This window comes from Dama dama, unplaced genomic scaffold, assembly GCF_033118175.1.
Source record: "Dama dama isolate Ldn47 unplaced genomic scaffold, ASM3311817v1 ptg000125l, whole genome shotgun sequence".
In the NCBI taxonomy this organism is placed as follows: Eukaryota; Metazoa; Chordata; class Mammalia; order Artiodactyla; family Cervidae; genus Dama; species Dama dama.
In genome coordinates this window covers 5,093,433-5,114,957 of record NW_026870934.1, presented here as the reverse complement: position 1 = coordinate 5,114,957, position 21,525 = coordinate 5,093,433, and positions in this window count along the sequence as shown.

Sequence of the window (21,525 nt, the reverse complement as noted above, 5' to 3'; positions counted from 1 at the left end):
ATTTTTCAGACCGCTTCATGCTCCTCTCATTTTTGACACCTTTTGAAGCTCTTCATATTTTTGACAACTTTTGAGGCTCTTCATATTTCTCACACGTTTTCAGGTTCTTCATGTTTTTCAACACCGCTTCATGCTCCTCCTCTTTTTCAGACCGTTTAATGCTCATCTCATTTCTGACACCTTTTGAAGGTCTTCATATTTTTCACACCTTTTGAAGCTCTTCATATTTTCACAACTTTTCAGTCTTTTCATGTTTTTGAACACCGTTTCATGCTCCTGCATATTTCAGACCGATTCTTGCTGCTCATATGTTTGACACGTTTTGAAGCTCTTCAAATTTTTCACACCTTTTCAGGCTCTTCATGTTTTTCAACACCGCTTCATGCTCCTCCCATTTTTTACACCTTTTGAAGCTCTTCATATTTTTCACACCTTTTCAGGCTGTTCATGTTTTTGAACACGGTTTCATGTTCCTCCTATTTTTCAGACCGTTTCATGCTCCTCGTATTTTTGACACCTTTTGAAGCTCTTCATATTTTTCACACCTTTTCATGCTCTTCATGTTTTTCATCACTGCTTCATACTTCCCCTCTTTTTCAGACGGTTTCATGAACATCTCTTTTTTGAAACCTTTTGAAGCTCCTCATATTTTTGACACCTTTTGAAGGTCTTCATATTTTTCACACCTTTTCAGGCTCTTCATGTTTTTGAACATCGTTTCATGCTCCTCCTATTTTTCAGACTGTTTCATGCTCCTCTTATTTTTCACACCTTTTGAAACTCTTCATATTTTTCAAGCCTTTTCAGGCTCTTCATGTTTTTCAACACAGTTTCATGCTCCTCCTATTGTTCCAACCGTTTCAAGCTTCTCATATTTTTGACACCTTTTGAAGCTCATCATATTTTTCACACCTTTTCATGCTCTTCATGTTTTTCAACACCGTTACATGATTCTCCTATTTTTCAGACCGTTTCATGCTCCACATATTTTTGACACCTTTTGAAGCTCTTCATATAATTCACACTTTTTCAGGCTCTTCAAGTTTTTCAACACCGTTTCATGCTCTTCCTATTTTTCAGACTGTTTCATGCTCCTCATATATTTGACACCTTTTGAAGCTCTTCATATTTTTCACACCTTTTCAGGCTCTTCATATTTTTGTACACCGTTTCATGCTCCTCCTATTTTTCAGAAGTTTCATTCTCCTCATATTTTTCACACATTTTGAAGCTGTTCATACTTTTGACACCTTTTGAAGCTCTTCATATATTTCACACCTTTTCAGGCTCTTCATGTTTTTGAACACCGCTTCATGCTCCTCCTATTTTTCAGACCATTTCATGCTCCTCATATTTTTGACACCTATTGATGCTCTTCATATTTTTCACACCTTTTCAGGCTCTTCATGTTGTTGAACACGGTTTCATGCTTCTCCTATGTTTCAGACCGTTTCATGCTCCTCATATTTTTGACACCTTTTGAAGCTCTTCATATTTTTCACACCTTTTCAGGCTCTTCATGTTTTTGAACACCGTTTCATGCTCCTCATATTTTTGACATGTTTTGAAACTCTTCATATTTTTGCCACCTTTTGAAGCTCTTCCTATCTTTCACACCTTTTCAGTCTCTTGATATTTTTCACACCTTTTCATGCTCTTCATGTTTTTCAACACCACTTCATACTCCTCATATTTTTGACACATTTTGAAGCTCTTCATATTTTTCAAACTTTTTGAACCTCTTCATATTTTTCACACCTTTTCAGGCTCTTCATGTTGTTTAACGCCGCTTCATGCTCCTGCTATTTTTCTGACCGTTTGATACTCCTCATATTTTCACACCTTTGAAGCTATTCATATTTTTCACACCTTTTCAGGCTCTTCATGTTTTTGAACACCATTTCATGCTCCTCCTATTTTTCAGACCGTTTCTTGCTCCTCATATTTTTGACACCTTATGGAGCTCCTCATATTTTTCACACCTTTTCAGGCTCTTCATGTTTTTGAACACCGTTTTATGTTACTCCTATTTTTCCGACCGTTTCATGCTCCTCATATTTTTGACACCTTTTGAAGCTCTTCATATTTTTCATACCTTTTCAGGCTCTTCATGTGTTCAACAACGCTTCATGCTCCTCCTATTTTTCAGAAAGTTTCATGCTCCTCATATGTTTGACACTTTTTGAAGCTCTTCATATTTTTTACACCTTTTGAAGCTCTTCATATTTTTCACATCTTTTCAGACTCTTCATGTATTTCAACACCAGGTCATGCTCCTCCTATTTTTCAGAACTTTTCCAGCTCCTCATATTTTTGACACATTTTGAAGCTCCTCATATATTTCACACCTTGTCAGGCTCTTCATGTTTTTCAACTCCGCTTCATGCTCCTCCTATTTTTCAGACCGTTTCATGCTCCTCATATTTTTGACACTTTTTGAAGCTCTACATATTTTTCAAACCTTTTCAGGCTCTTCATGTATTTCAAAACCGCTTCATGCTCCTCCTATTTTTCAGACCGTTTCAATCTGCTCATATTTTTGACACATTTTGAAACTCTTCATATATTTCTCACCTTTTCAGGCTCTTCATGTTTCTCAACACAGCTTCATGGTCCTCCTATTTTTCAGACCGTTTCATGCTCCTCATATTTTTGAGACTTTATGAAACTCTTCATATATTTCACACCTTTTCAGTCTCTTCATGTTTTTCAACTCCGCTTCATGCTCCTCCTATTTTTCAGACCGTTTCATGCTCCTCATATTTTTGACACTTTTTGAAGCTCTTCATATTTTTCAAACCTATTCAGGCTCTTCATGTATTTCAAAACCGCTTCATGCTCCTCCTACTTTTCAGACCGTTTCAATCTGCTCATATTTTTGACACCTTTTGAAACTCTTCATATATTTCTCACCTTTTCAGGCTCTTCATGTTTCTCAACACAGCTTCATGGTCCTCCTATTTTTCAGACCGTTTCATGCTCCTCATATTTTTGACACCTTATGAAACTCTTCATATATTTCACACCTTTTCAGTCTCTTCATGTTTTTCAACTCTGCTTCATGCTCCTCCTATTTTTCAGACCGTTTCATGCTCCTCATATTTTTGACACCTTTTGAAACTCTTCATATTTTTCACACCTTTTCAGGCTCTTCATGTTTTGAACAAAACTTCATGCTCCTCCTATTTTTCAGACAGTTTCATTTTCCTCATATTTTTGACACCTTTTTAAGCTCTTCATATATTTCACACCTTTTCAGGCTCTTTATGTTTTTGAACACCGTTTCATGCTCCTCCTATTTGTCTCACCGTTTCATGCTCCTCATATTTTTGACACTTTTTGAAGCTCTTCATGTATTTCACAGCTTTTCAGTCTCTTCTTGGTTTTGAACAGCGTTTCATGCTCCTCCTATTTTTCAGTCCGTTTCATGCTCCTCATATTTTTCACTCCTTTTGAGGCTCTGCATATTGTTCACACCTTTTCAGGATCTACATGTTTGTCAACACCGTTTCATTCTCCTCGTATATTTGAGACCGTTTCAAGCTCCTAATATTTTTGACACCTTTTGAAGCTCTTCATATATTTCTCACATTTTCAGTCTCTTCATGTTTTTGAACACCGTTTCATGCTCCTCATTTTTTTCAAACCTTTTGAAGCTTTTCATATTTTTCACACATTTTCAGGCTCTTCATATTTTTGAACATGGTTTCATGCTTCTCCTATTTTTCAGACCGTTTCATGCACCTCATATTTTTGACACCTTTTGAAGCTCTTCATATTTTTCACACATTTTCAGTGTCTTCAATTTTTTGAACACCGTTTCATGCTTCTGATATTTTTCAGACCTTTTGAAGCTCTTCATATTTTTCACAAATTTTCAGGTTCTTCATGTTTTTGAACACCATTTCATGATCCTCCTATTTTTCAGACCGTGTCATGCTCCTCATAATTTTGACACCTTTTCGGGCTCTTCATGTTTTTGAACACTGCTTCATACTCCCCCTATTTTTCAGACCGTTCCCTGCTCTTCATATTTCTGACACTTTTTGAAGCTCTTCATATTTTTCACACATTTTCAGGCTCTTCATGTTTTTGAACATGGTTTCATGCTTCTCCTATTTTTCAGACCGTTTCATGCTCCTCATATTTTTGACACCTTTTGAAGCTCTTCATAGTTTTCACACCTTTTGAAGCTCTTCATATTTTTCACACCTTTTCAGGCTCTTCATGTTTTTCAACACCGTTTCATGCTCCTCATGTTTTTCAACACCGTTTCATGCTCCTCCAGTTTTTCAGACCGTTTCATCCTCCTCATAATTTTCACACGTTTTGAAGCTCTTCATATTTTCCACACCTTTTCATGTTCTTCATGTTTTTCAACACCGTTTCATGCTCCCCTTATTTTTCAGATGGTTTCATGCTTCTCATATTTTTGACACGTTTTGAAGCTCTTCATATTTTTAAAACCTTTTCATGCTCTTCATCTTTTTTGAAACGGTTTCATGCTCATCCTATTTTTCAGACCGTATCATGCTCCTCATATTTTTGACATCTTTTGAAACTCTTCATAATTTTCACACCTTTTCAGGCTCTTCATGTATTTCAAAACCACTTCATGCTCCTCCTATTTTTCAGACCTGTTCCTGCTCCTCATATTTTTGAAACCTTCTGAAGCTCTTCATATATTTCACAGCTTTTCAGGCTCTTCATGTTTGTGAACTCGGTTTCATGGTCCTCCTATTTTTCAGACGGTTTCATCTTCCTCATATTTTTGGCACCTTTTGAAGCTCTTCATGTTCTTCACATCTTTTCAAGCTCTTCATGTTTTTCAACACCACTTCATGCTCCTCCTATATTTCAGACCATTTCTTGCTCCTCATATGTTTGACACCTTTTGAAGCTCTTCATATTTTCACACCTTATGAAGCTCTTCATATTTTTCACACATTTTCAGGCTCTTCATGCTTTCAACACCGCTTCATGCTCCTCCTATTTTTCAGACCGTTTCATTCTCCTCATATATTTTACACATTTTGAAGCTCTTCATATATTTCACTACTTTTCAGGCTCTTCATGTTTTTCAACACTGCTTCTTGCCACTCCTATTTTTCAGACCGTTGCTTGCGCCTCTTATTTTTGACAGCTTTTGAAGCTCTTCCTGTTTTTCACACCTTTTCAGGCTCTTCATTTTTCAACACCGCTTCATGCTCCTCTTATTTTTCAGACCGTATCATGCTCCTCATACTTTTGAAAACTTTTGAAGCTCTTCATATATTTCACACCTTTTCAGGCTATTCATGTTTTTGAACACCGTTTCATGCTCCTCCTATTTTTCAGACCGTTTCATGCTCCTCATATTTTTGACACCTTTTGATGCTCTTCATATATTTCACACCTTTTGAGGCTCCTCATGTATTTCAACACCAATTCATGCTCCTCCTATTTTTCAAACAGTTTCATGCTCCTCCTATTTTTGACACCTTTTGAAATTCTTCATTTATTTCACACCTTTTCAGGCTCATCATGTTTTTCAACACCGCTTCATGCTCTTCCTATTTTTAAGACCGTTTCATGCACCTCATAATTTTGAAACCTTTTGAAGCTCTTCATATTTTTCACACCTTTTCAGGCTCTTCATGTTTTTCCACACCGTTACAGGCTGGTCATATTTTTCAGACCGTTTCATGTGCCTCATACATTTGACACCTTTTGAAGCTCTTCATATTTTTCACACCTTTTTAAGCTCTTCATATTTTTCACACTTTTTCAGGCTCTTGATGTTTTTCAACACCGCTTCATGCTCCTCCTATTTTTCAGACCGTTTCATGCTCATCTCATATTTGACACCTTCTGAAGCTCTTCATATTTTTCACACCTTTTGAAGCTCTTCATATTTTTCACACTTTTTCAGGCTCTTCATGTTTTTGAACACTGCTTCATGCTCCTTCTATTTTTCAGAGAGTTTCATGCTCCTCATGTATTTCACACCTTTTGAAGCTCTTCATATTTTTCAATCCTTTTCAGGCTCTTCATGTTTTTGAACTCCGCTTCAAGCTGCTTCTATTTTTCAGACCGTTTCATGATCCTCATATTTTTGACACGTTTTGAAGCTGTTCATATTTTTCACACCTTTTCAGGCTCTTCATGTTTTTGAACAGCATTTCATGCTCCTCCTATTGTTCAGACCGTTTCATGCTCCTCATATTTTTGACACATTTTGAAGCTCTTCATATTTGTCACACCTTTTCAGGCTCTTCATGTTTTTGAACACCGCTTCATGCTCCGCCTGTTTTTCAGACCGTTTCCTGCTCCTCAAATTTTTGACACCTTTTGAAGCTATTCATATTTTTCACACTTTTATAGGCTCTTCATGTTTTTGAACACAGCTTCATGCTCCTCCTATTTTTCATACCGTTTCATGCTCCTCATATTTTTGACACATTTTGAAGCTCTTCATATTTTTCACACCTTTTCAGGCTCTTCATGTTTTTCAACACCACTTCATGCTCCTCCTATTTTTCAGACCGTTTCATGCTCCTCATATTTTTGACACATTTTGAAGCTCTTGATATTTTTCACACCTTTTCAGGCTCTTCGTGTTTTAGAACACTGCTTCATGCTCCGCCTGTTTTTCAGACCGTTTCCTGCTCCTCAAATTTTTGACACCTTTTGAAGCTATTCATATTTTTCACACTTTTATAGGCTCTTCATGTTTTTGAACACAGCTTCATGCTCCTCCTATTTTTCATACCGTTTCATGCTCCTCATATTTTTGACACATTTTGAAGCTCTTCATATTTTTCACACCTTTCAGGCTCTTCATGTTTTTGAACACGACTTCATTCTCCACCAATTTTTCAGACCGTTTCATGCTCCTCATATTTTTCACACCTTTTGAAGCTCTTCATAGTTTTCACACCTTTTGAAGCTCTTCATATTTTTCACACCTTTTCAGGCTCTTCATGTTTTCCAACACCACTTCATGCTCCTCCTATTTTTCAGACCGTTTCATGCTCCTCATATTTTTGACACATTTTGAAGCTCTTCACAATTTTGACACCTTTTCACGCTCTTCATTTTTTCAACGCCGCTTCATGCTCCTCCTATTTTTCAGACCGTTTCATGCCCCTCATATTTTTCACACCTTTTGAAGCTCTTCATATTTTTAACACCTTTTCAGCCTCTTCATGTTTTTCAACACCGCTTCATGCTCCTCCTGATTTTCAGATCGTTTCATGCTCCTCATCTTTTGACACCTTTTGAAGGTCTTCATATTTTTCACACCTTTTCAGTATTCAAGTTTTTGAACACCGCTTCATGCTCCTCTTATTTTTCACAGCTTCTGAAGCTCTTCATATTTTTCTCACCTTTTCAGGCTCTTAATATTTTTGAACACCGTTTCATGCTCCTCTTATTTTCAGAACGTTTCATGCTCCTCATATTTTTGACACTTTTTGAAGCTCTTCATATTTTTCAGACCTTTTCCGTATCTTCAAATTTTTGAACACCGCTTTATGCTCCTCATATTTTTCACACCTTCTGAAGCTCTTCATATTTTTCACACATTTTCAGGCTCTTCATGTTTTTGAACACTGTTTCTTGCTCCTCCTATTTTTCAGACCGTTTCATGCTCCTCATATTTTTGACACCTTTGAAGCTCTTCATATTTCACGCACCCTTTCGGGCTCTTCATGCTTTTGAACACGACTTCATTCTCCACCTATTTTTCAGACCGTTTCATGCTCCTCATATTTTTCACACCTTTTCCGGCTCTTCATGATTTTGAACACCTCTTCATGCTCCTCCTATTTTTGACACCTTTTGAAGCTCGTCATATATTTCACACCTTTTCAGGCTCTTCTTGTTTTTAAACAGCGCTTCATACTCCTCATATTTTTGACACCTTTTGAAGCTCTTCATATTTTTCACACCTTTTCAGGCTCTTCATGTTTTTCAACACCGTTTCATGCTCCTCATGTTTTTCAACACCGTTTCATGCTCCTCCAGTTTTTCAGACCGTTTCATCCTCCTCATAATTTTCACACGTTTTGAAGCTCTTCATATTTTCCACACCTTTTCATGTTCTTCATGTTTTTCAACACCGTTTCATGCTCCCCTTATTTTTCAGATGGTTTCATGCTTCTCATATTTTTGACACGTTTTGAAGCTCTTCATATTTTTAAAACCTTTTCATGCTCTTCATCTTTTTTAAAACGGTTTCATGCTCATCCTATTTTTCAGACCGTATCATGCTCCTCATATTTTTGACATCTTTTGAAACTCTTCACATTTTTCACACCTTTTCAGGCTCTTCATGTATTTCAAAACCACTTCATGCTCCTCCTATTTTTCAGACCTGTTCCTGCTCCTCATATTTTTGAAACCTTCTGAAGCTCTTCATATATTTCACAGCTTTTCAGGCTCTTCATGTTTGTGAACTCGGTTTCATGGTCCTCCTATTTTTCAGACGGTTTCATCCTCCTCATATTTTTGGCACCTTTTGAAGCTCTTCATGTTTTTCACATCTTTTCAGGCTCTTCATGTTTTTCAACACCACTTCATGCTCCTCCTATATTTCAGACCATTTCTTGCTCCTCATATGTTTGACACCTTTTGAAGCTCTTCATATTTTCACACCTTATGAAGCTCTTCATATTTTTCACACATTTTCAGGCTCTTCATGCTTTCAACACCGCTTCATGCTCCTCCTATTTTTCAGACCGTTTCATTCTCCTCATATATTTTACACATTTTGAAGCTCTTCATATATTTCACTACTTTTCAGGCTCTTCATGTTTTTCAACACTGCTTCTTGCCACTCCTATTTTTCAGACCGTTTCTTGCGCCTCTTATTTTTGACAGCTTTTGAAGCTCTTCCTGTTTTTCACACCTTTTCAGGCTCTTCATTTTTCAACACCGCTTCATGCTCCTCTTATTTTTCAGACCGTATCATGCTCCTCATACTTTTGAAAACTTTTGAAGCTCTTAATATATTTCACACCTTTTCAGGCTATTCATGTTTTTGAACACCGTTTCATGCTCCTCCTATTTTTCAGACCGTTTCATGCTCCTCATATTTTTGACACCTTTTGATGCTCTTCATATATTACACACCTTTTGAGGCTCCTCATGTATTTCAACACCAATTCATGCTCCTCCTATTTTTCAAACAGTTTCAGGCTCCTCCTATTTTTGACACCTTTTGAAATTCTTCATTTATTTCACACCTTTTCAGGCTCATCATGTTTTTCAACACCGCTTCATGCTCTTCCTATTTAAGACCGTTTCATGCACCTCATAATTTTGAAACCTTTTGAAGCTCTTCATATTTTTCACACCTTTTCAGGCTCTTTATGTTTTTCCACACCGTTACAGGCTGGTCATATTTTTCAGACCGTTTCATGTGCCTCATACATTTGACACCTTCTGAAGCTCTTCATATTTTTCACACCTTTTTAAGCTCTTCATATTTTTCACACTTTTTCAGGCTCTTCATGTTTTTGAACACCGCTTCATGCTCCTTCTATTTTTCAGAGAGTTTCATGCTCCTCATGTATTTCACACTTTTTGAAGCTCTTCATATTTTTCACACCTTTTCAGGCTCTTCATGTTTTTCAACAGCGTTTCATGCTCCTCCTATTGTTCAGACCGTTTTATGCTCCTCATATTTTTGACACATTTTGAAGCTCTTCATATTTGTCACACCTTTTCAGGCTCTTCATGTTTTTCAACACCACTTCATGCTCCTCCTATTTTTCAGACCGTTTCATGCTCCTCATATTTTTGACACATTTTGAAGCTCTTGATATTTTTCACACCTTTTCAGGCTCTTCATGTTTTTCAACACCGCTTCATGCTCCTCCTATTTGTCAGAACGTTTCATGCTCATCTCATTTTTGACAACTTTTGAAGCTCTTCATATTTTTCACACCTTTTGAAGCTCTTCATATTTTTCACACTTTTTCAGGCTCTTCATGTTTTTCATTACAGTTTCATGCTCCTTCTATTTTTCAGACCGTTTCATGCTCCTCATATTTTTCACAGCTTTTGAAGCTCTTCATATTTCTCACACCTTTTCAGGCTCTTCATGTTTTTCTACCCCACTTCATGCTTCTCCTATTTTTCAGCCCGTTTCATGCTCCTCATGTATTTCACACCTTTTGAAGCTCTTCATATTTTTCACACCTTTTCAGGCTCTTCATGTTTTTCAACACCATTTCATGCTGCTTCTATTTTTCAGACCGTTGCATGCTCCTCATATTTTTGACACATTTTGAAGCTCTTCATATTTTTCACACCTTTTCAGGCTCTTCATGTTTTTCAACACCACTTCATGCTTCTCCTATTTTTCAGCCCGTTTCATGCTCCTCATGTCTTTCACACCTTTTGAAGCTCTTCATATTTTTCACACCTTTTCAGGCTCTTCATGTTTTTCTACACCACTTCATGCTCCTCCTATTTTTCAGACCGTTTCATGCTCCTCATATTTTTGACATCTTTTGAAGCTTTTCATATTTTTCACACCTTTTCAGGCTCTTCAAGTTTTTCAACACCACTTCATGCTCCTCCTTTTTTGCAGACCGTTTCATGCTCCTCATGTATTTCACACCTTTTGAAGCTCTTCATATTTTTCACACCTTTTCAGGCTCTTCATGTTTTTCTACACCACTTCATGCTCCTCCTATTTTTCAGACCGTTTCATGCTCCTCATATTTCACACCTTTTGAAGCTCTTCATATTTTTCACACCTTTTCAGGCTCTTCATGTTTTTGATCACCGTTACATTCTCCTCCTATTATTCAGACCGATTCATGCTCCTCATATTTTTGACCCTTTTTGAAGCTCTTTATATATTTCACACCTTTTCAGGGTCTTCATGTTTTTGATCACCGTTACATTCTCCTCCTATTATTCAGTCCGTTTCATGCTCCTCATATTTTTGACACTTTTTGAAGCTCTTTATATATTTCACACATTTTCAGGCTCTTCATGTTTTTGAACACAGCTTCATGCTCCTGCTATTTTTCAGACCATTTCATGCTCCTCATATTTTTGACAACTTTGGAAGCTCTTCATATTTTTCACACATTTTCAGGCTCTTCATGTTTTTCAACACTGTTGCATGATCCTCCTATTTTTCAGACCGTTTCATGCTCCTCATATACTTGACACATTTTTAAGCTCTTCATATATTTCCCACATTTTCAGGCTATTCATGTTTTTCAACACCGCTTCATGCTCCTTGTATTTTTAAGACCGTTTCATGCTCCTGATATTTTTGACACCTTTTTAAGCTCTTCATATTTTTCATACCTTTTTAAGCTCTTCATATTTCTCACACCTTTTCAGACTCTTCATGTTTTCCAACAACGCTTCATGCACCTCCTATTTGTCAGACCGTTTCATGCTCATCTCATTTATGACACCTTTTGAATCTTTTCATATTTTTCACACCTTCTCAGGCTCTTCATGTTTTTGAACATCGCTTCATGCTAATCCTATTTTTCAAACCATATCATGCTCCTCAAATTTTTCACACCTTTTAAGCTCTTCATATTTTTCACACTTTTTCAGGCTCTTCATGTTTTTCAACACCGCTTCATGCTCCTCCTATTTTTCAGACCGTTTCATGCTCATCAAATTTTTGACACATTTTGAAGCTCTTCATATTTTTCACACCTTTTGAAGCTCTTCATATTTTTCACACCATTTCAGGCTCTTCATGTTTTTCAACACCGTTTCATGCTGCTTCTATTTTTCAGACCGTTTCATGCTCCTCATATTTTTCACACCTTTTGAAGCTCTTCATATTTTTCACACCTTTTCAGGCTCTTCATGTTTTTCTACACCACTTCATGCTTCTCCTATTTTTCAGCCCGTTTCATGCTCCGCATTTATTTCACACCTTTTGAAGCTCCTCATATTTTTCATACCTTTTCAGGCTCTTCATGTTTTTCAACACCGTTTCATGCTGCTTCTATTTTTCAGACCGTTTCATGCTCCTCATATTTTTCACACCGTTTGAAACTCTTCATATTTTTCACACCTTTTCAGGCTCTTCATGTTTTTCTACACCACTTCATGCTTCTCCTATTTTTCAGCCCGTTTCATGCTCCTCATGTATTTCACACTTTTTGAAGCTCTTCATATTTTTCACACATTTTCAGGCTCTTCATGTTTTTGAACACCGCTTCATGCTCCTCCTATTTTTCAGACCGTTTCATGCTCCTCATATTTTTGACATCGTTTGAAGCTTTTCATATTTTTCACACCTTTTCAGGCTCTTCAAGTTTTTCAACACCACTTCATGCTCCTCCTTTTTTGCAGACCGTTTCATGCTCCTCATATTTTTGATACCTTTTGATGATCTTCATATTTTTCACACCTTTTCAGGCTCTTCATTTTTTCAACACCACTTCATGCTCCTCCTATTTTTCAGACCGTTTCATGCTCATCTCATTTTTGAAACCTTTTGAAGCTTTTAAGATTTTTCACAACGTTTCAGGCTCTTCAAGTTTTTGAACACCGCTTCATGCTCCTCCTATTTTTCAGACCGTTTCATGCTCATCTCATTTTTGACACCTTTTGAAGCTCTTCATATTTTTCACACCTTTTCAGGCTCTTCATGTTTTTGAACACCGCTTGATGCTCCTCCTATTTTTCAGACCGTTTCATGCTCCTCATATTTTACACCTTTTGAAGCTCTTCATATTTTTCACACCTTTTCAGGCTCTTCATGTTTTTGATCACCGTTACATTCTACTCCTATTCTTCAGACCGTTTCATGCTCCTCATATTTTTGACACTTTTTGAAGCTCTTTATATATTTCACACCTTTTCAGGCTCTTCATGTTTTTGATCACCGTTACATTCTGCTCCTATTATTCAGACCGTTTCATGTTCCTCATATTTTTGACACTTTTTGAAGCTCTTTATATATTTCACACATTTTCAGACTCTTCATGTTTTTGAACACAGCATCATGCTCCTCCTATTTTGCAGAACGTTTCATGCTCCTCATATTTTTGACAACTTTGGAAGCTCTTCATATTTTTCACACATTTTCAGGCTCTTCATGTTTTTCAACACTGTTGCATGATCCTCCTATTTTTCAGACCGTTTCATGCTCCTCATATACTTGACACATTTTTAAGCTCTTCATATATTTCACACATTTTCAGGCTATTCATGTTTTTCAACACCGCTTCATGCTCCTTGTATTTTTAAGACCGTTTCATGCTCCTCATATTTTTGACACCTTTTTAAGCTCTTCATATTTTTCACACCTTTTAAAGCTCTTCATATTTCTCACACCTTTTCAGGCTCTTCATGTATTTCAACAACGCTTCATGCACCTCCTATTTGTCAGACCGTTTCATGCTCATCTCATTTATGACACCTTTTGAATCTTTTCATATTTTTCACACCTTCTCAGGCTCTTCATGTTTTTGAACACCGCTTCATGCTAATCCTATTTTTCAAACCATATCATGCTCCTCATATTTTTCACACCTTTTAAACTCTTCATATTTTTCACACTTTTTCAGGCTCTTCATGTTTTTCAACCCCGCTTCATGCTCCTCCTATTTTTCATACCGTTTCATGCTCATCAAATTTTTGACACCTTTTGAAGCTCTTCATATTTTTCACACCTTTTGAAGCTCTTCATATTTTTCACACCATTTCAGGCTCTTCATGTTTTTCAACACCGTTTCATGCTTCTTCTATTTTTCAGACCGTTTCATGCTCCTCATATTTTTCACACCTTTTGAAGCTCTTCATATTTTTCACACCTTTTCAGGCTCTTCATGTTTTTCTACACCACTTCATGCTTCTCCTATTTTTCAGCCCGTTTCATGCTCCTCATTTATTTCACACCTTTTGAAGCTCTTCATATTTTTCACACCTTTTCAGGCTCTTCATGTTTTTCAACACTGTTTCATGCTGCTTCTATTTTTCAGCCCGTTTCATGCTCCTCATTTATTTCACACCTTTTGAAGCTCTTCATATTTTTCACACCTTTTCAGGCTCTTCATGTTTTTGATCACCGTTACATTCTGCTCCTATTATTCAGACCGTTTCATGTTCCTCATATTTTTGACACTTTTTGAAGCTCTTTATATATTTCACACCTTTTCAGACTCTTCATGTTTTTGAACACCGCTTCATGCTCCTCCTATTTTTCAGACCGTTTCATGCTCCTCATATTTTTGACATCTTTTGAAGCTTTTCATATTTTTCACACCTTTTCAGGCTCTTCAAGTTTTTCAACACCACTTCATGCTCCTCCTTTTTTGCAGACCGTTTCATGCTCCTCATATTTCACACCTTTTGAAGCTCTTCATATTTTTCACACCTTTTCAGGCTATTCATGTTTTTGAACACCGCTTCATGCTTCTCCTATTTTTCAGACCGTTTCATGCTCCTCATATTTTTGACATCTTTTGAAGCTTTTCATATTTTTCACACCTTTTCAGGCTCTTCAAGTTTTTCAACACCACTTCATGCTCCTCCTTTTTTGCAGACCGTTTCATGCTCCTCATATTTTTGATACCTTTTGATGATCTTCATATTTTTCACACCTTTTCAGGCTCTTCATTTTTTCAACACCACTTCATGCTCCTCCTATTTTTCAGACCGTTTCATGCTCATCTCATTTTTGAAACCTTTTGAAGCTTTTCATATTTTTCACAATGTTTCAGGCTCTTCAAGTTTTTGAACACCGCTTCATGCTCCTCCTATTTTTCAGACCGTTTCATGCTAATCTCATTTTTGACACCTTTTGAAGCTTTTCATATTTTTCACACCTTTTCAGGCTCTTCAAGTTTTTGAACACCGCTTGATGCTCCTCCTATTTTTCAGACCGTTTCATGCTCCTCATATTTTACACCTTTTGAAGCTCTTCATATTTTTCACACCTTTTCAAGCTCTTCATGTTTTTGATCACCGTTACATTCTGCTCCTATTATTCAGACCGTTTCATGTTCCTCATATTTTTGACACTTTTTGAAGCTCTTTATATATTTCACACCTTTTTAGACTCTTCATGTTTTTGAACACCGCTTCATGCTCCTCCTATTTTTCAGACCGTTTCATGCTCCTCATATTTTTGACATCTTTTGAAGCTTTTCATATTTTTCACACCTTTTCAGGCTCTTCAAGTTTTTCAACACCACTTCATGCTCCTCCTTTTTTGCAGACCGTTTCATGCTCCTCATATTTCACACCTTTTGAAGCTCTTCATATTTTTCACACCTTTTCAGGCTATTCATGTTTTTGAACACTGCTTCATGCTCCTCCTATTTTTCAGACCGTTTCATGCTCCTCATATTTTTGACATCTTTTGAAGCTTTTCATATTTTTCACACCTTTTCAGGCTCTTCAAGTTTTTCAACACCACTTCATGCTCCTCCTTTTTTGCAGACCGTTTCATGCTCCTCATATTTTTGATACCTTTTGATGATCTTCATATTTTTCACACCTTTTCAGGCTCTTCATTTTTTCAACACCACTTCATGCTCCTCTTATTTTTCAGACCGTTTCATGCTCATCTCATTTTTGAAACCTTTTGAAGCTTTTCATATTTTTCACAATGTTTCAGGCTCTTCAAGTTTTTGAACACCGCTTCATGCTCCTCCTATTTTTCAGACCGTTTCATGCTCATCTCATTTTTGACACCTTTTGAAGCTTTTCATATTTTTCACACCTTTTCAGGCTCTTCAAGTTTTTGAACACCGCTTGATGCTCCTCCTATTTTTCAGACCGTTTCATGCTCCTCATATTTTACACCTTTTGAAGCTCTTCATATTTTTCACACCTTTTCAGGCTCTTCATGTTTTTGATCACCGTTACATTCTCCTCCTATTCTTCAGACCGTTTCATGCTCCTCATATTTTTGACACTTTTTGAAGCTCTTTATATATTTCACACCTTTTCAGGCTCTTCATGTTTTTGATCACCGTTACATTCTGCTCCTATTATTCAGACCGTTTCATGTTCCTCATATTTTTGACACTTTTTGAAGCTCTTTATATATTTCACACATTTTCAGACTCTTCATGTTTTTGAACACCGCTTCATGCTCCTCCTATTTTTCAGACCGTTTCATGCTCATCAAATTTTTGACACCTTTTGAAGCTCTTCATATTTTTCACACCTTTTGAAGCTCTTCATATTTTTCACACCATTTCAGGCTCTTCATGTTTTTCAACACCGTTTCATGCTGCTTCTATTTTTCAGACCGTTTCATGCTCCTCATATTTTACACACCTTTTGAAGCTCTTCATATTTTTCACACCTTTTCAGGCTCTTCATGTTTTTCTACACCACTTCATGCTTCTCCTATTTTTCAGCCCGTTTCATGCTCCTCATTTATTTCACACCTTTTGAAGCTCTTCATATTTTTCACACCTTTTCAGGCTCTTCATATTTTTCAACACTGTTTCATGCTGCTTCTATTTTTCAGACCGTTTCATGCTCCTCATATTTTTCACACCTTTTGAAGCTCTTCATATTTTTCACACCTTTTCAGGCTCTTCATGTTTTTCTACACCACTTCATGCTTCTCCTATTTTTCAGCCCGTTTCATGCTCCTCATGTATTTCACACCTTTTGAAGCTCTTCATATTTTTCACACCTTTTCAGGCTCTTCATGTTTTTGAACACCGCTTCATGCTCCTCCTATTTTTCAGACCGTTTCATGCTCCTCATATTTTTGACATCTTTTGAAGCTTTTCATATTTTTCACACCTTTTCAGGCTCTTCAAGTTTTTCAACACCACTTCATGCTCCTCCTTTTTTGCAGACCGTTTCATGCTCCTCATATTTTTGATAACTTTTGATGATCTTCATATTTTTCACACCTTTTCAGGCTCTTCATTTTTTCAACACCACTTCATGCTCCTCTTATTTTTCAGACCGTTTCATGCTCATCTCATTTTTGAAACCTTTTGAAGCTTTTCATATTTTTCACAACGTTTCAGACTCTTCAAGTTTTTGAACACCGCTTTATGCTCCTCCTATTTTTCAGACCGTTTCATGCTCATCTCATTTTTGACACCTTTTGAAGCTTTTCATATTTTTCACAAATTTTCAGGCTCTTCATGTTTTTGAACACCGCTTGATGCTCCTCCTATTTTTCAGACCGTTTCATGCTCCTCATATTTTACACCTTTTGAAGCTCTTCATATTTTTCACACCTTTTCAGGCTCTTCATGTTTTTGATCACCGTTACATTCACCTCCTATTATTCAGACCGTTTCATGCTCCTCATATTGTTGACACTTTTTGAAGCTCTTTATATATTTCACACCTTTTCAGGCTCTTCATGTTTTTGATCACCGTTACATTCTCCTCCTATTATTCAGACCGTTTCATGTTCCTCATATTTTTGACACCTTTTGAAGCTCTTTATATATTTCACACATTTTCAGGCTCTTCATGTTTTTGAACACAGCTTCATGCTCCTCCTATTTTGCAGACCGTTTCATGCTCCTCATATTTTTGACAACTTGGAAGCTCTTCATATTTTTCACACATTTTCAGGCTCTTCATGTTTTTCAACACTGTTGCATGATCCTCCTATTTTTCAGACCGTTTCATGCTCCTCATATACTTGACACATTTTTAAGCTCTTCATATATTTCACACATTTTCAGGCTATTCATGTTTTTCAACACTGCTTCATGCTCCTTGTATTTTTAAGACCGTTTCATGCTCCTCATATTTTTGACACCTTTTTAAGCTCTTCATATTTCTCACACCTTTTCAGGCTCTTCATGTTTTTCAACAACGCTTCATGCACCTCCTATTTTTCAGACCGTTTCATGCTCATCTCATTTTTGACACCTTTTGAAGCTTTTCATATTTTTCACACCTTTTCAGGCTCTTCATGTTTTTCCACACCACATTATGCTTCTCCTATTTTTCAGCAAGTTTCATGCTCCTCATGTATTTCACACCTTTTGAAGCTCTTCATATTTCTCAAAACTTTTCAGGCTCTTCCTGTTTTTGAACAGCGCTTCATGCTCCTCCTATATTTCAGATCGTTTCATGCTCCTCATATATTTCACACCTTTTGAAGCTCTTTATATTTTTCACACCTTTTCAGGATCTTCATGTTTTTGAACACCGCTTCATGCTCCTCATATTTTTCAGACCGTTTCATGCTCCTCGTATTTTTAACATCTTTTGAAGCTCTTCATATTTTTCACACCTTTTCAGGCTCTTCATGTTTTTCTACACCACTTCATGCTTCTCCTATTTTTCAGCCCGTTTCATGCTCCTCATTTATTTCACACCTTTTGAAGCTCTTCATATTTTTCACACCTTTTCAGGCTCTTCATATTTTTCAACACTGTTTCATGCTGCTTCTATTTTTCAGACCGTTTCATGCTCCTCATATTTTTCACACCTTTTGAAGCTCTTCATATTTTTCACACCTTTTCAGGCTCTTCATGTTTTTCTACACCACTTCATGCTTCTCCTATTTTTCAGCCCGTTTCATGCTCCTCATGTATTTCACACCTTTTGAAGCTCTTCATATTTTTCACACCTTTTCAGGCTCTTCATGTTTTTGAACACCGCTTCATGCTCCTCCTATTTTTCAGACCGTTTCATGCTCCTCATATTTTTGACATCTTTTGAAGCTTTTCATATTTTTCACACCTTTTCAGGCTCTTCAAGTTTTTCAACACCACTTCATGCTCCTCCTTTTTTGCAGACCGTTTCATGCTCCTCATATTTTTGATAACTTTTGATGATCTTCATATTTTTCACACCTTTTCAGGCTCTTCATTTTTTCAACACCACTTCATGCTCCTCTTATTTTTCAGACCGTTTCATGCTCATCTCATTTTTGAAACCTTTTGAAGCTTTTCATATTTTTCACAACTTTTCAGGCTCTTCAAGTTTTTGAACACCGCTTTATGCTCCTCCTATTTTTCAGACCGTTTCATGCTCATCTCATTTTTGACACCTTTTGAAGCTTTTCATATTTTTCACAAATTTTCAGGCTCTTCATGTTTTTGAACACCGCTTGATGCTCCTCCTATTTTTCAGACCGTTTCATGCTCCTCATATTTTACACCTTTTGAAGCTCTTCATATTTTTCACACCTTTTCAGGCTCTTCATGTTTTTGATCACCGTTACATTCACCTCCTATTATTCAGACCGTTTCATGCTCCTCATATTGTTGACACTTTTTGAAGCTCTTTATATATTTCACACCTTTTCAGGCTCTTCATGTTTTGATCACCGTTACATTCTCCTCCTATTATTCAGACCGTTTCATGTTCCTCATATTTTTGACACCTTTTGAAGCTCTTTATATATTTCACACATTTTCAGGCTCTTCATGTTTTTGAACACAGCTTCATGCTCCTCCTATTTTGCAGACCGTTTCATGCTCCTCATATTTTTCACAACTTGGAAGCTCTTCATATTTTTCACACATTTTCAGGCTCTTCATGTTTTTCAACACTGTTGCATGATCCTCCTATTTTTCAGACCGTTTCATGCTCCTCATATACTTGACACATTTTTAAGCTCTTCATATATTTCACACATTTTCAGGCTATTCATGTTTTTCAACACTGCTTCATGCTCCTTGTATTTTTAAGACCGTTTCATGCTCCTCATATTTTTGACACCTTTTTAAGCTCTTCATATTTCTCACACCTTTTCAGGCTCTTCATGTTTTTCAACAACGCTTCATGCACCTCCTATTTTTCAGACCGTTTCATGCTCATCTCATTTTTGACACCTTTTGAAGCTTTTCATATTTTTCACACCTTTTCAGGCTCTTCATGTTTTTCCACACCACATTATGCTTCTCCTATTTTTCAGCAAGTTTCATGCTCCTCATGTATTTCACACCTTTTGAAGCTCTTCATATATTTCACACATTTTCAGGCTATTCATGTTTTTCAACACTGCTTCATGCTCCTTGTATTTTTAAGACCGTTTCATGCTCCTCATATTTTTGACACCTTTTTAAGCTCTTCATATTTCTCAAAACTTTTCAGGCTCTTCCTGTTTTTGAACAGCGCTTCATGCTCCTCCTATATTTCAGATCGTTTCATGCTCCTCATATATTTCACACCTTTTGAAGCTCTTTATATTTTTCACACCTTTTCAGGATCTTCATGTTTTTGAACACCGCTTCATGCTCCTCATATTTTTCAGACCGTTTCATGCTCCTCGTATTTTTAACATCTTTTGAAGCTTTTCATATTTTTCACACCTTCTCAGGCTCTTCAAGTTTTTCAATACCACTTCATGCTCCTCCGTTTTTGCAGACCGTTTGATGCTCCTCATATTTTTGATACCTTTTGATGCTCTTCATATTTTTCACACCTTTTCAGGCTCTTCATTTTTTCAACACCGCTTCATGCTCCTCCTATTTTTCAGACCGTTTCATGCTCATCTCATTTTTGACACCTCTTGAAGCTTTTCATATTTTTCACAACGTTTCAGGCTCTTCAAGTTTTTGAACACCGCTTCATGTTCCTCCTATTTTTCAGACCGTTTCATGCTCCTCATATTTTTGACACCTTTTGAAGCTCTTCATATTTTTCACACCTTTTCAGGCTCTTCATGTTTTTGAACACCGCTTCATGCTCCTCCTATTTTTCAGACCGTTTCATGCTCCTCATATTTTTGACACCTTTTGAAGCTCTTCATATTTTAACACCTTTACAGGCTCTTCATGTTTTTGAACACCGCTTCATGTTCCTCCTATTTTTCAGACCGTTTCATGCTCCTCATATTTTTGACACCTTTTGAAGCTCTTCATATTTTTCACACCTTTTCAGGCTCTTCATGTTTTTGAACACCGCTTCATGCTCCTCCTATTTTTCAGACCGTTTCATGCTCCTCATATTTTTGACACCTTTTGAAGCTCTTCATATTTTAACACCTTTACAGGCTCTTCATGTTTTTGAACACCGCTTCATGCTCCTCCTATTTTTCAGACCGTTTCATGCTCCTCATATTTTTGACACCTTTTTAACCTCTTCATATTTCTCACACATTTTCAGGCTCTTCATGTTTTTCAACAACGCTTCATGCACCTCCTATTTTTCAGACTGTTTCTTGCTCATCTCATTTTTGACACCTTTTAAAGCTTTTCATATTTTTCACACCTTTTCAGGCTCTTCATGATTTTGAACACCGCTTCATGCTAATCCTATTTTTCAAACCATATCATGCTCCTCATATTTTTCACACCATTTTAAGCTCTTCATATTTTTCACACCTTTTCAGGCTCTTCATGTTTTTGAACACCGCTTCATGCTCCTCCTATTTTTCAGACCGTTTCATGCTCCTCATATTTCACACCTTTTGAAGCTCTTCATATTTTTCACACCTTTTCAGGCTCTTCATGTTTTTGAACACCGCTTCATGCTAATCCCATTTTTCAAACCATATCATGCTCCTCATATTTTTCACACCTTTTTAAGCTCTTCATATTTTTCACACCTTTTCAGGCTCTTCATGTTTTTGAACACTACTTCATGCTCCTT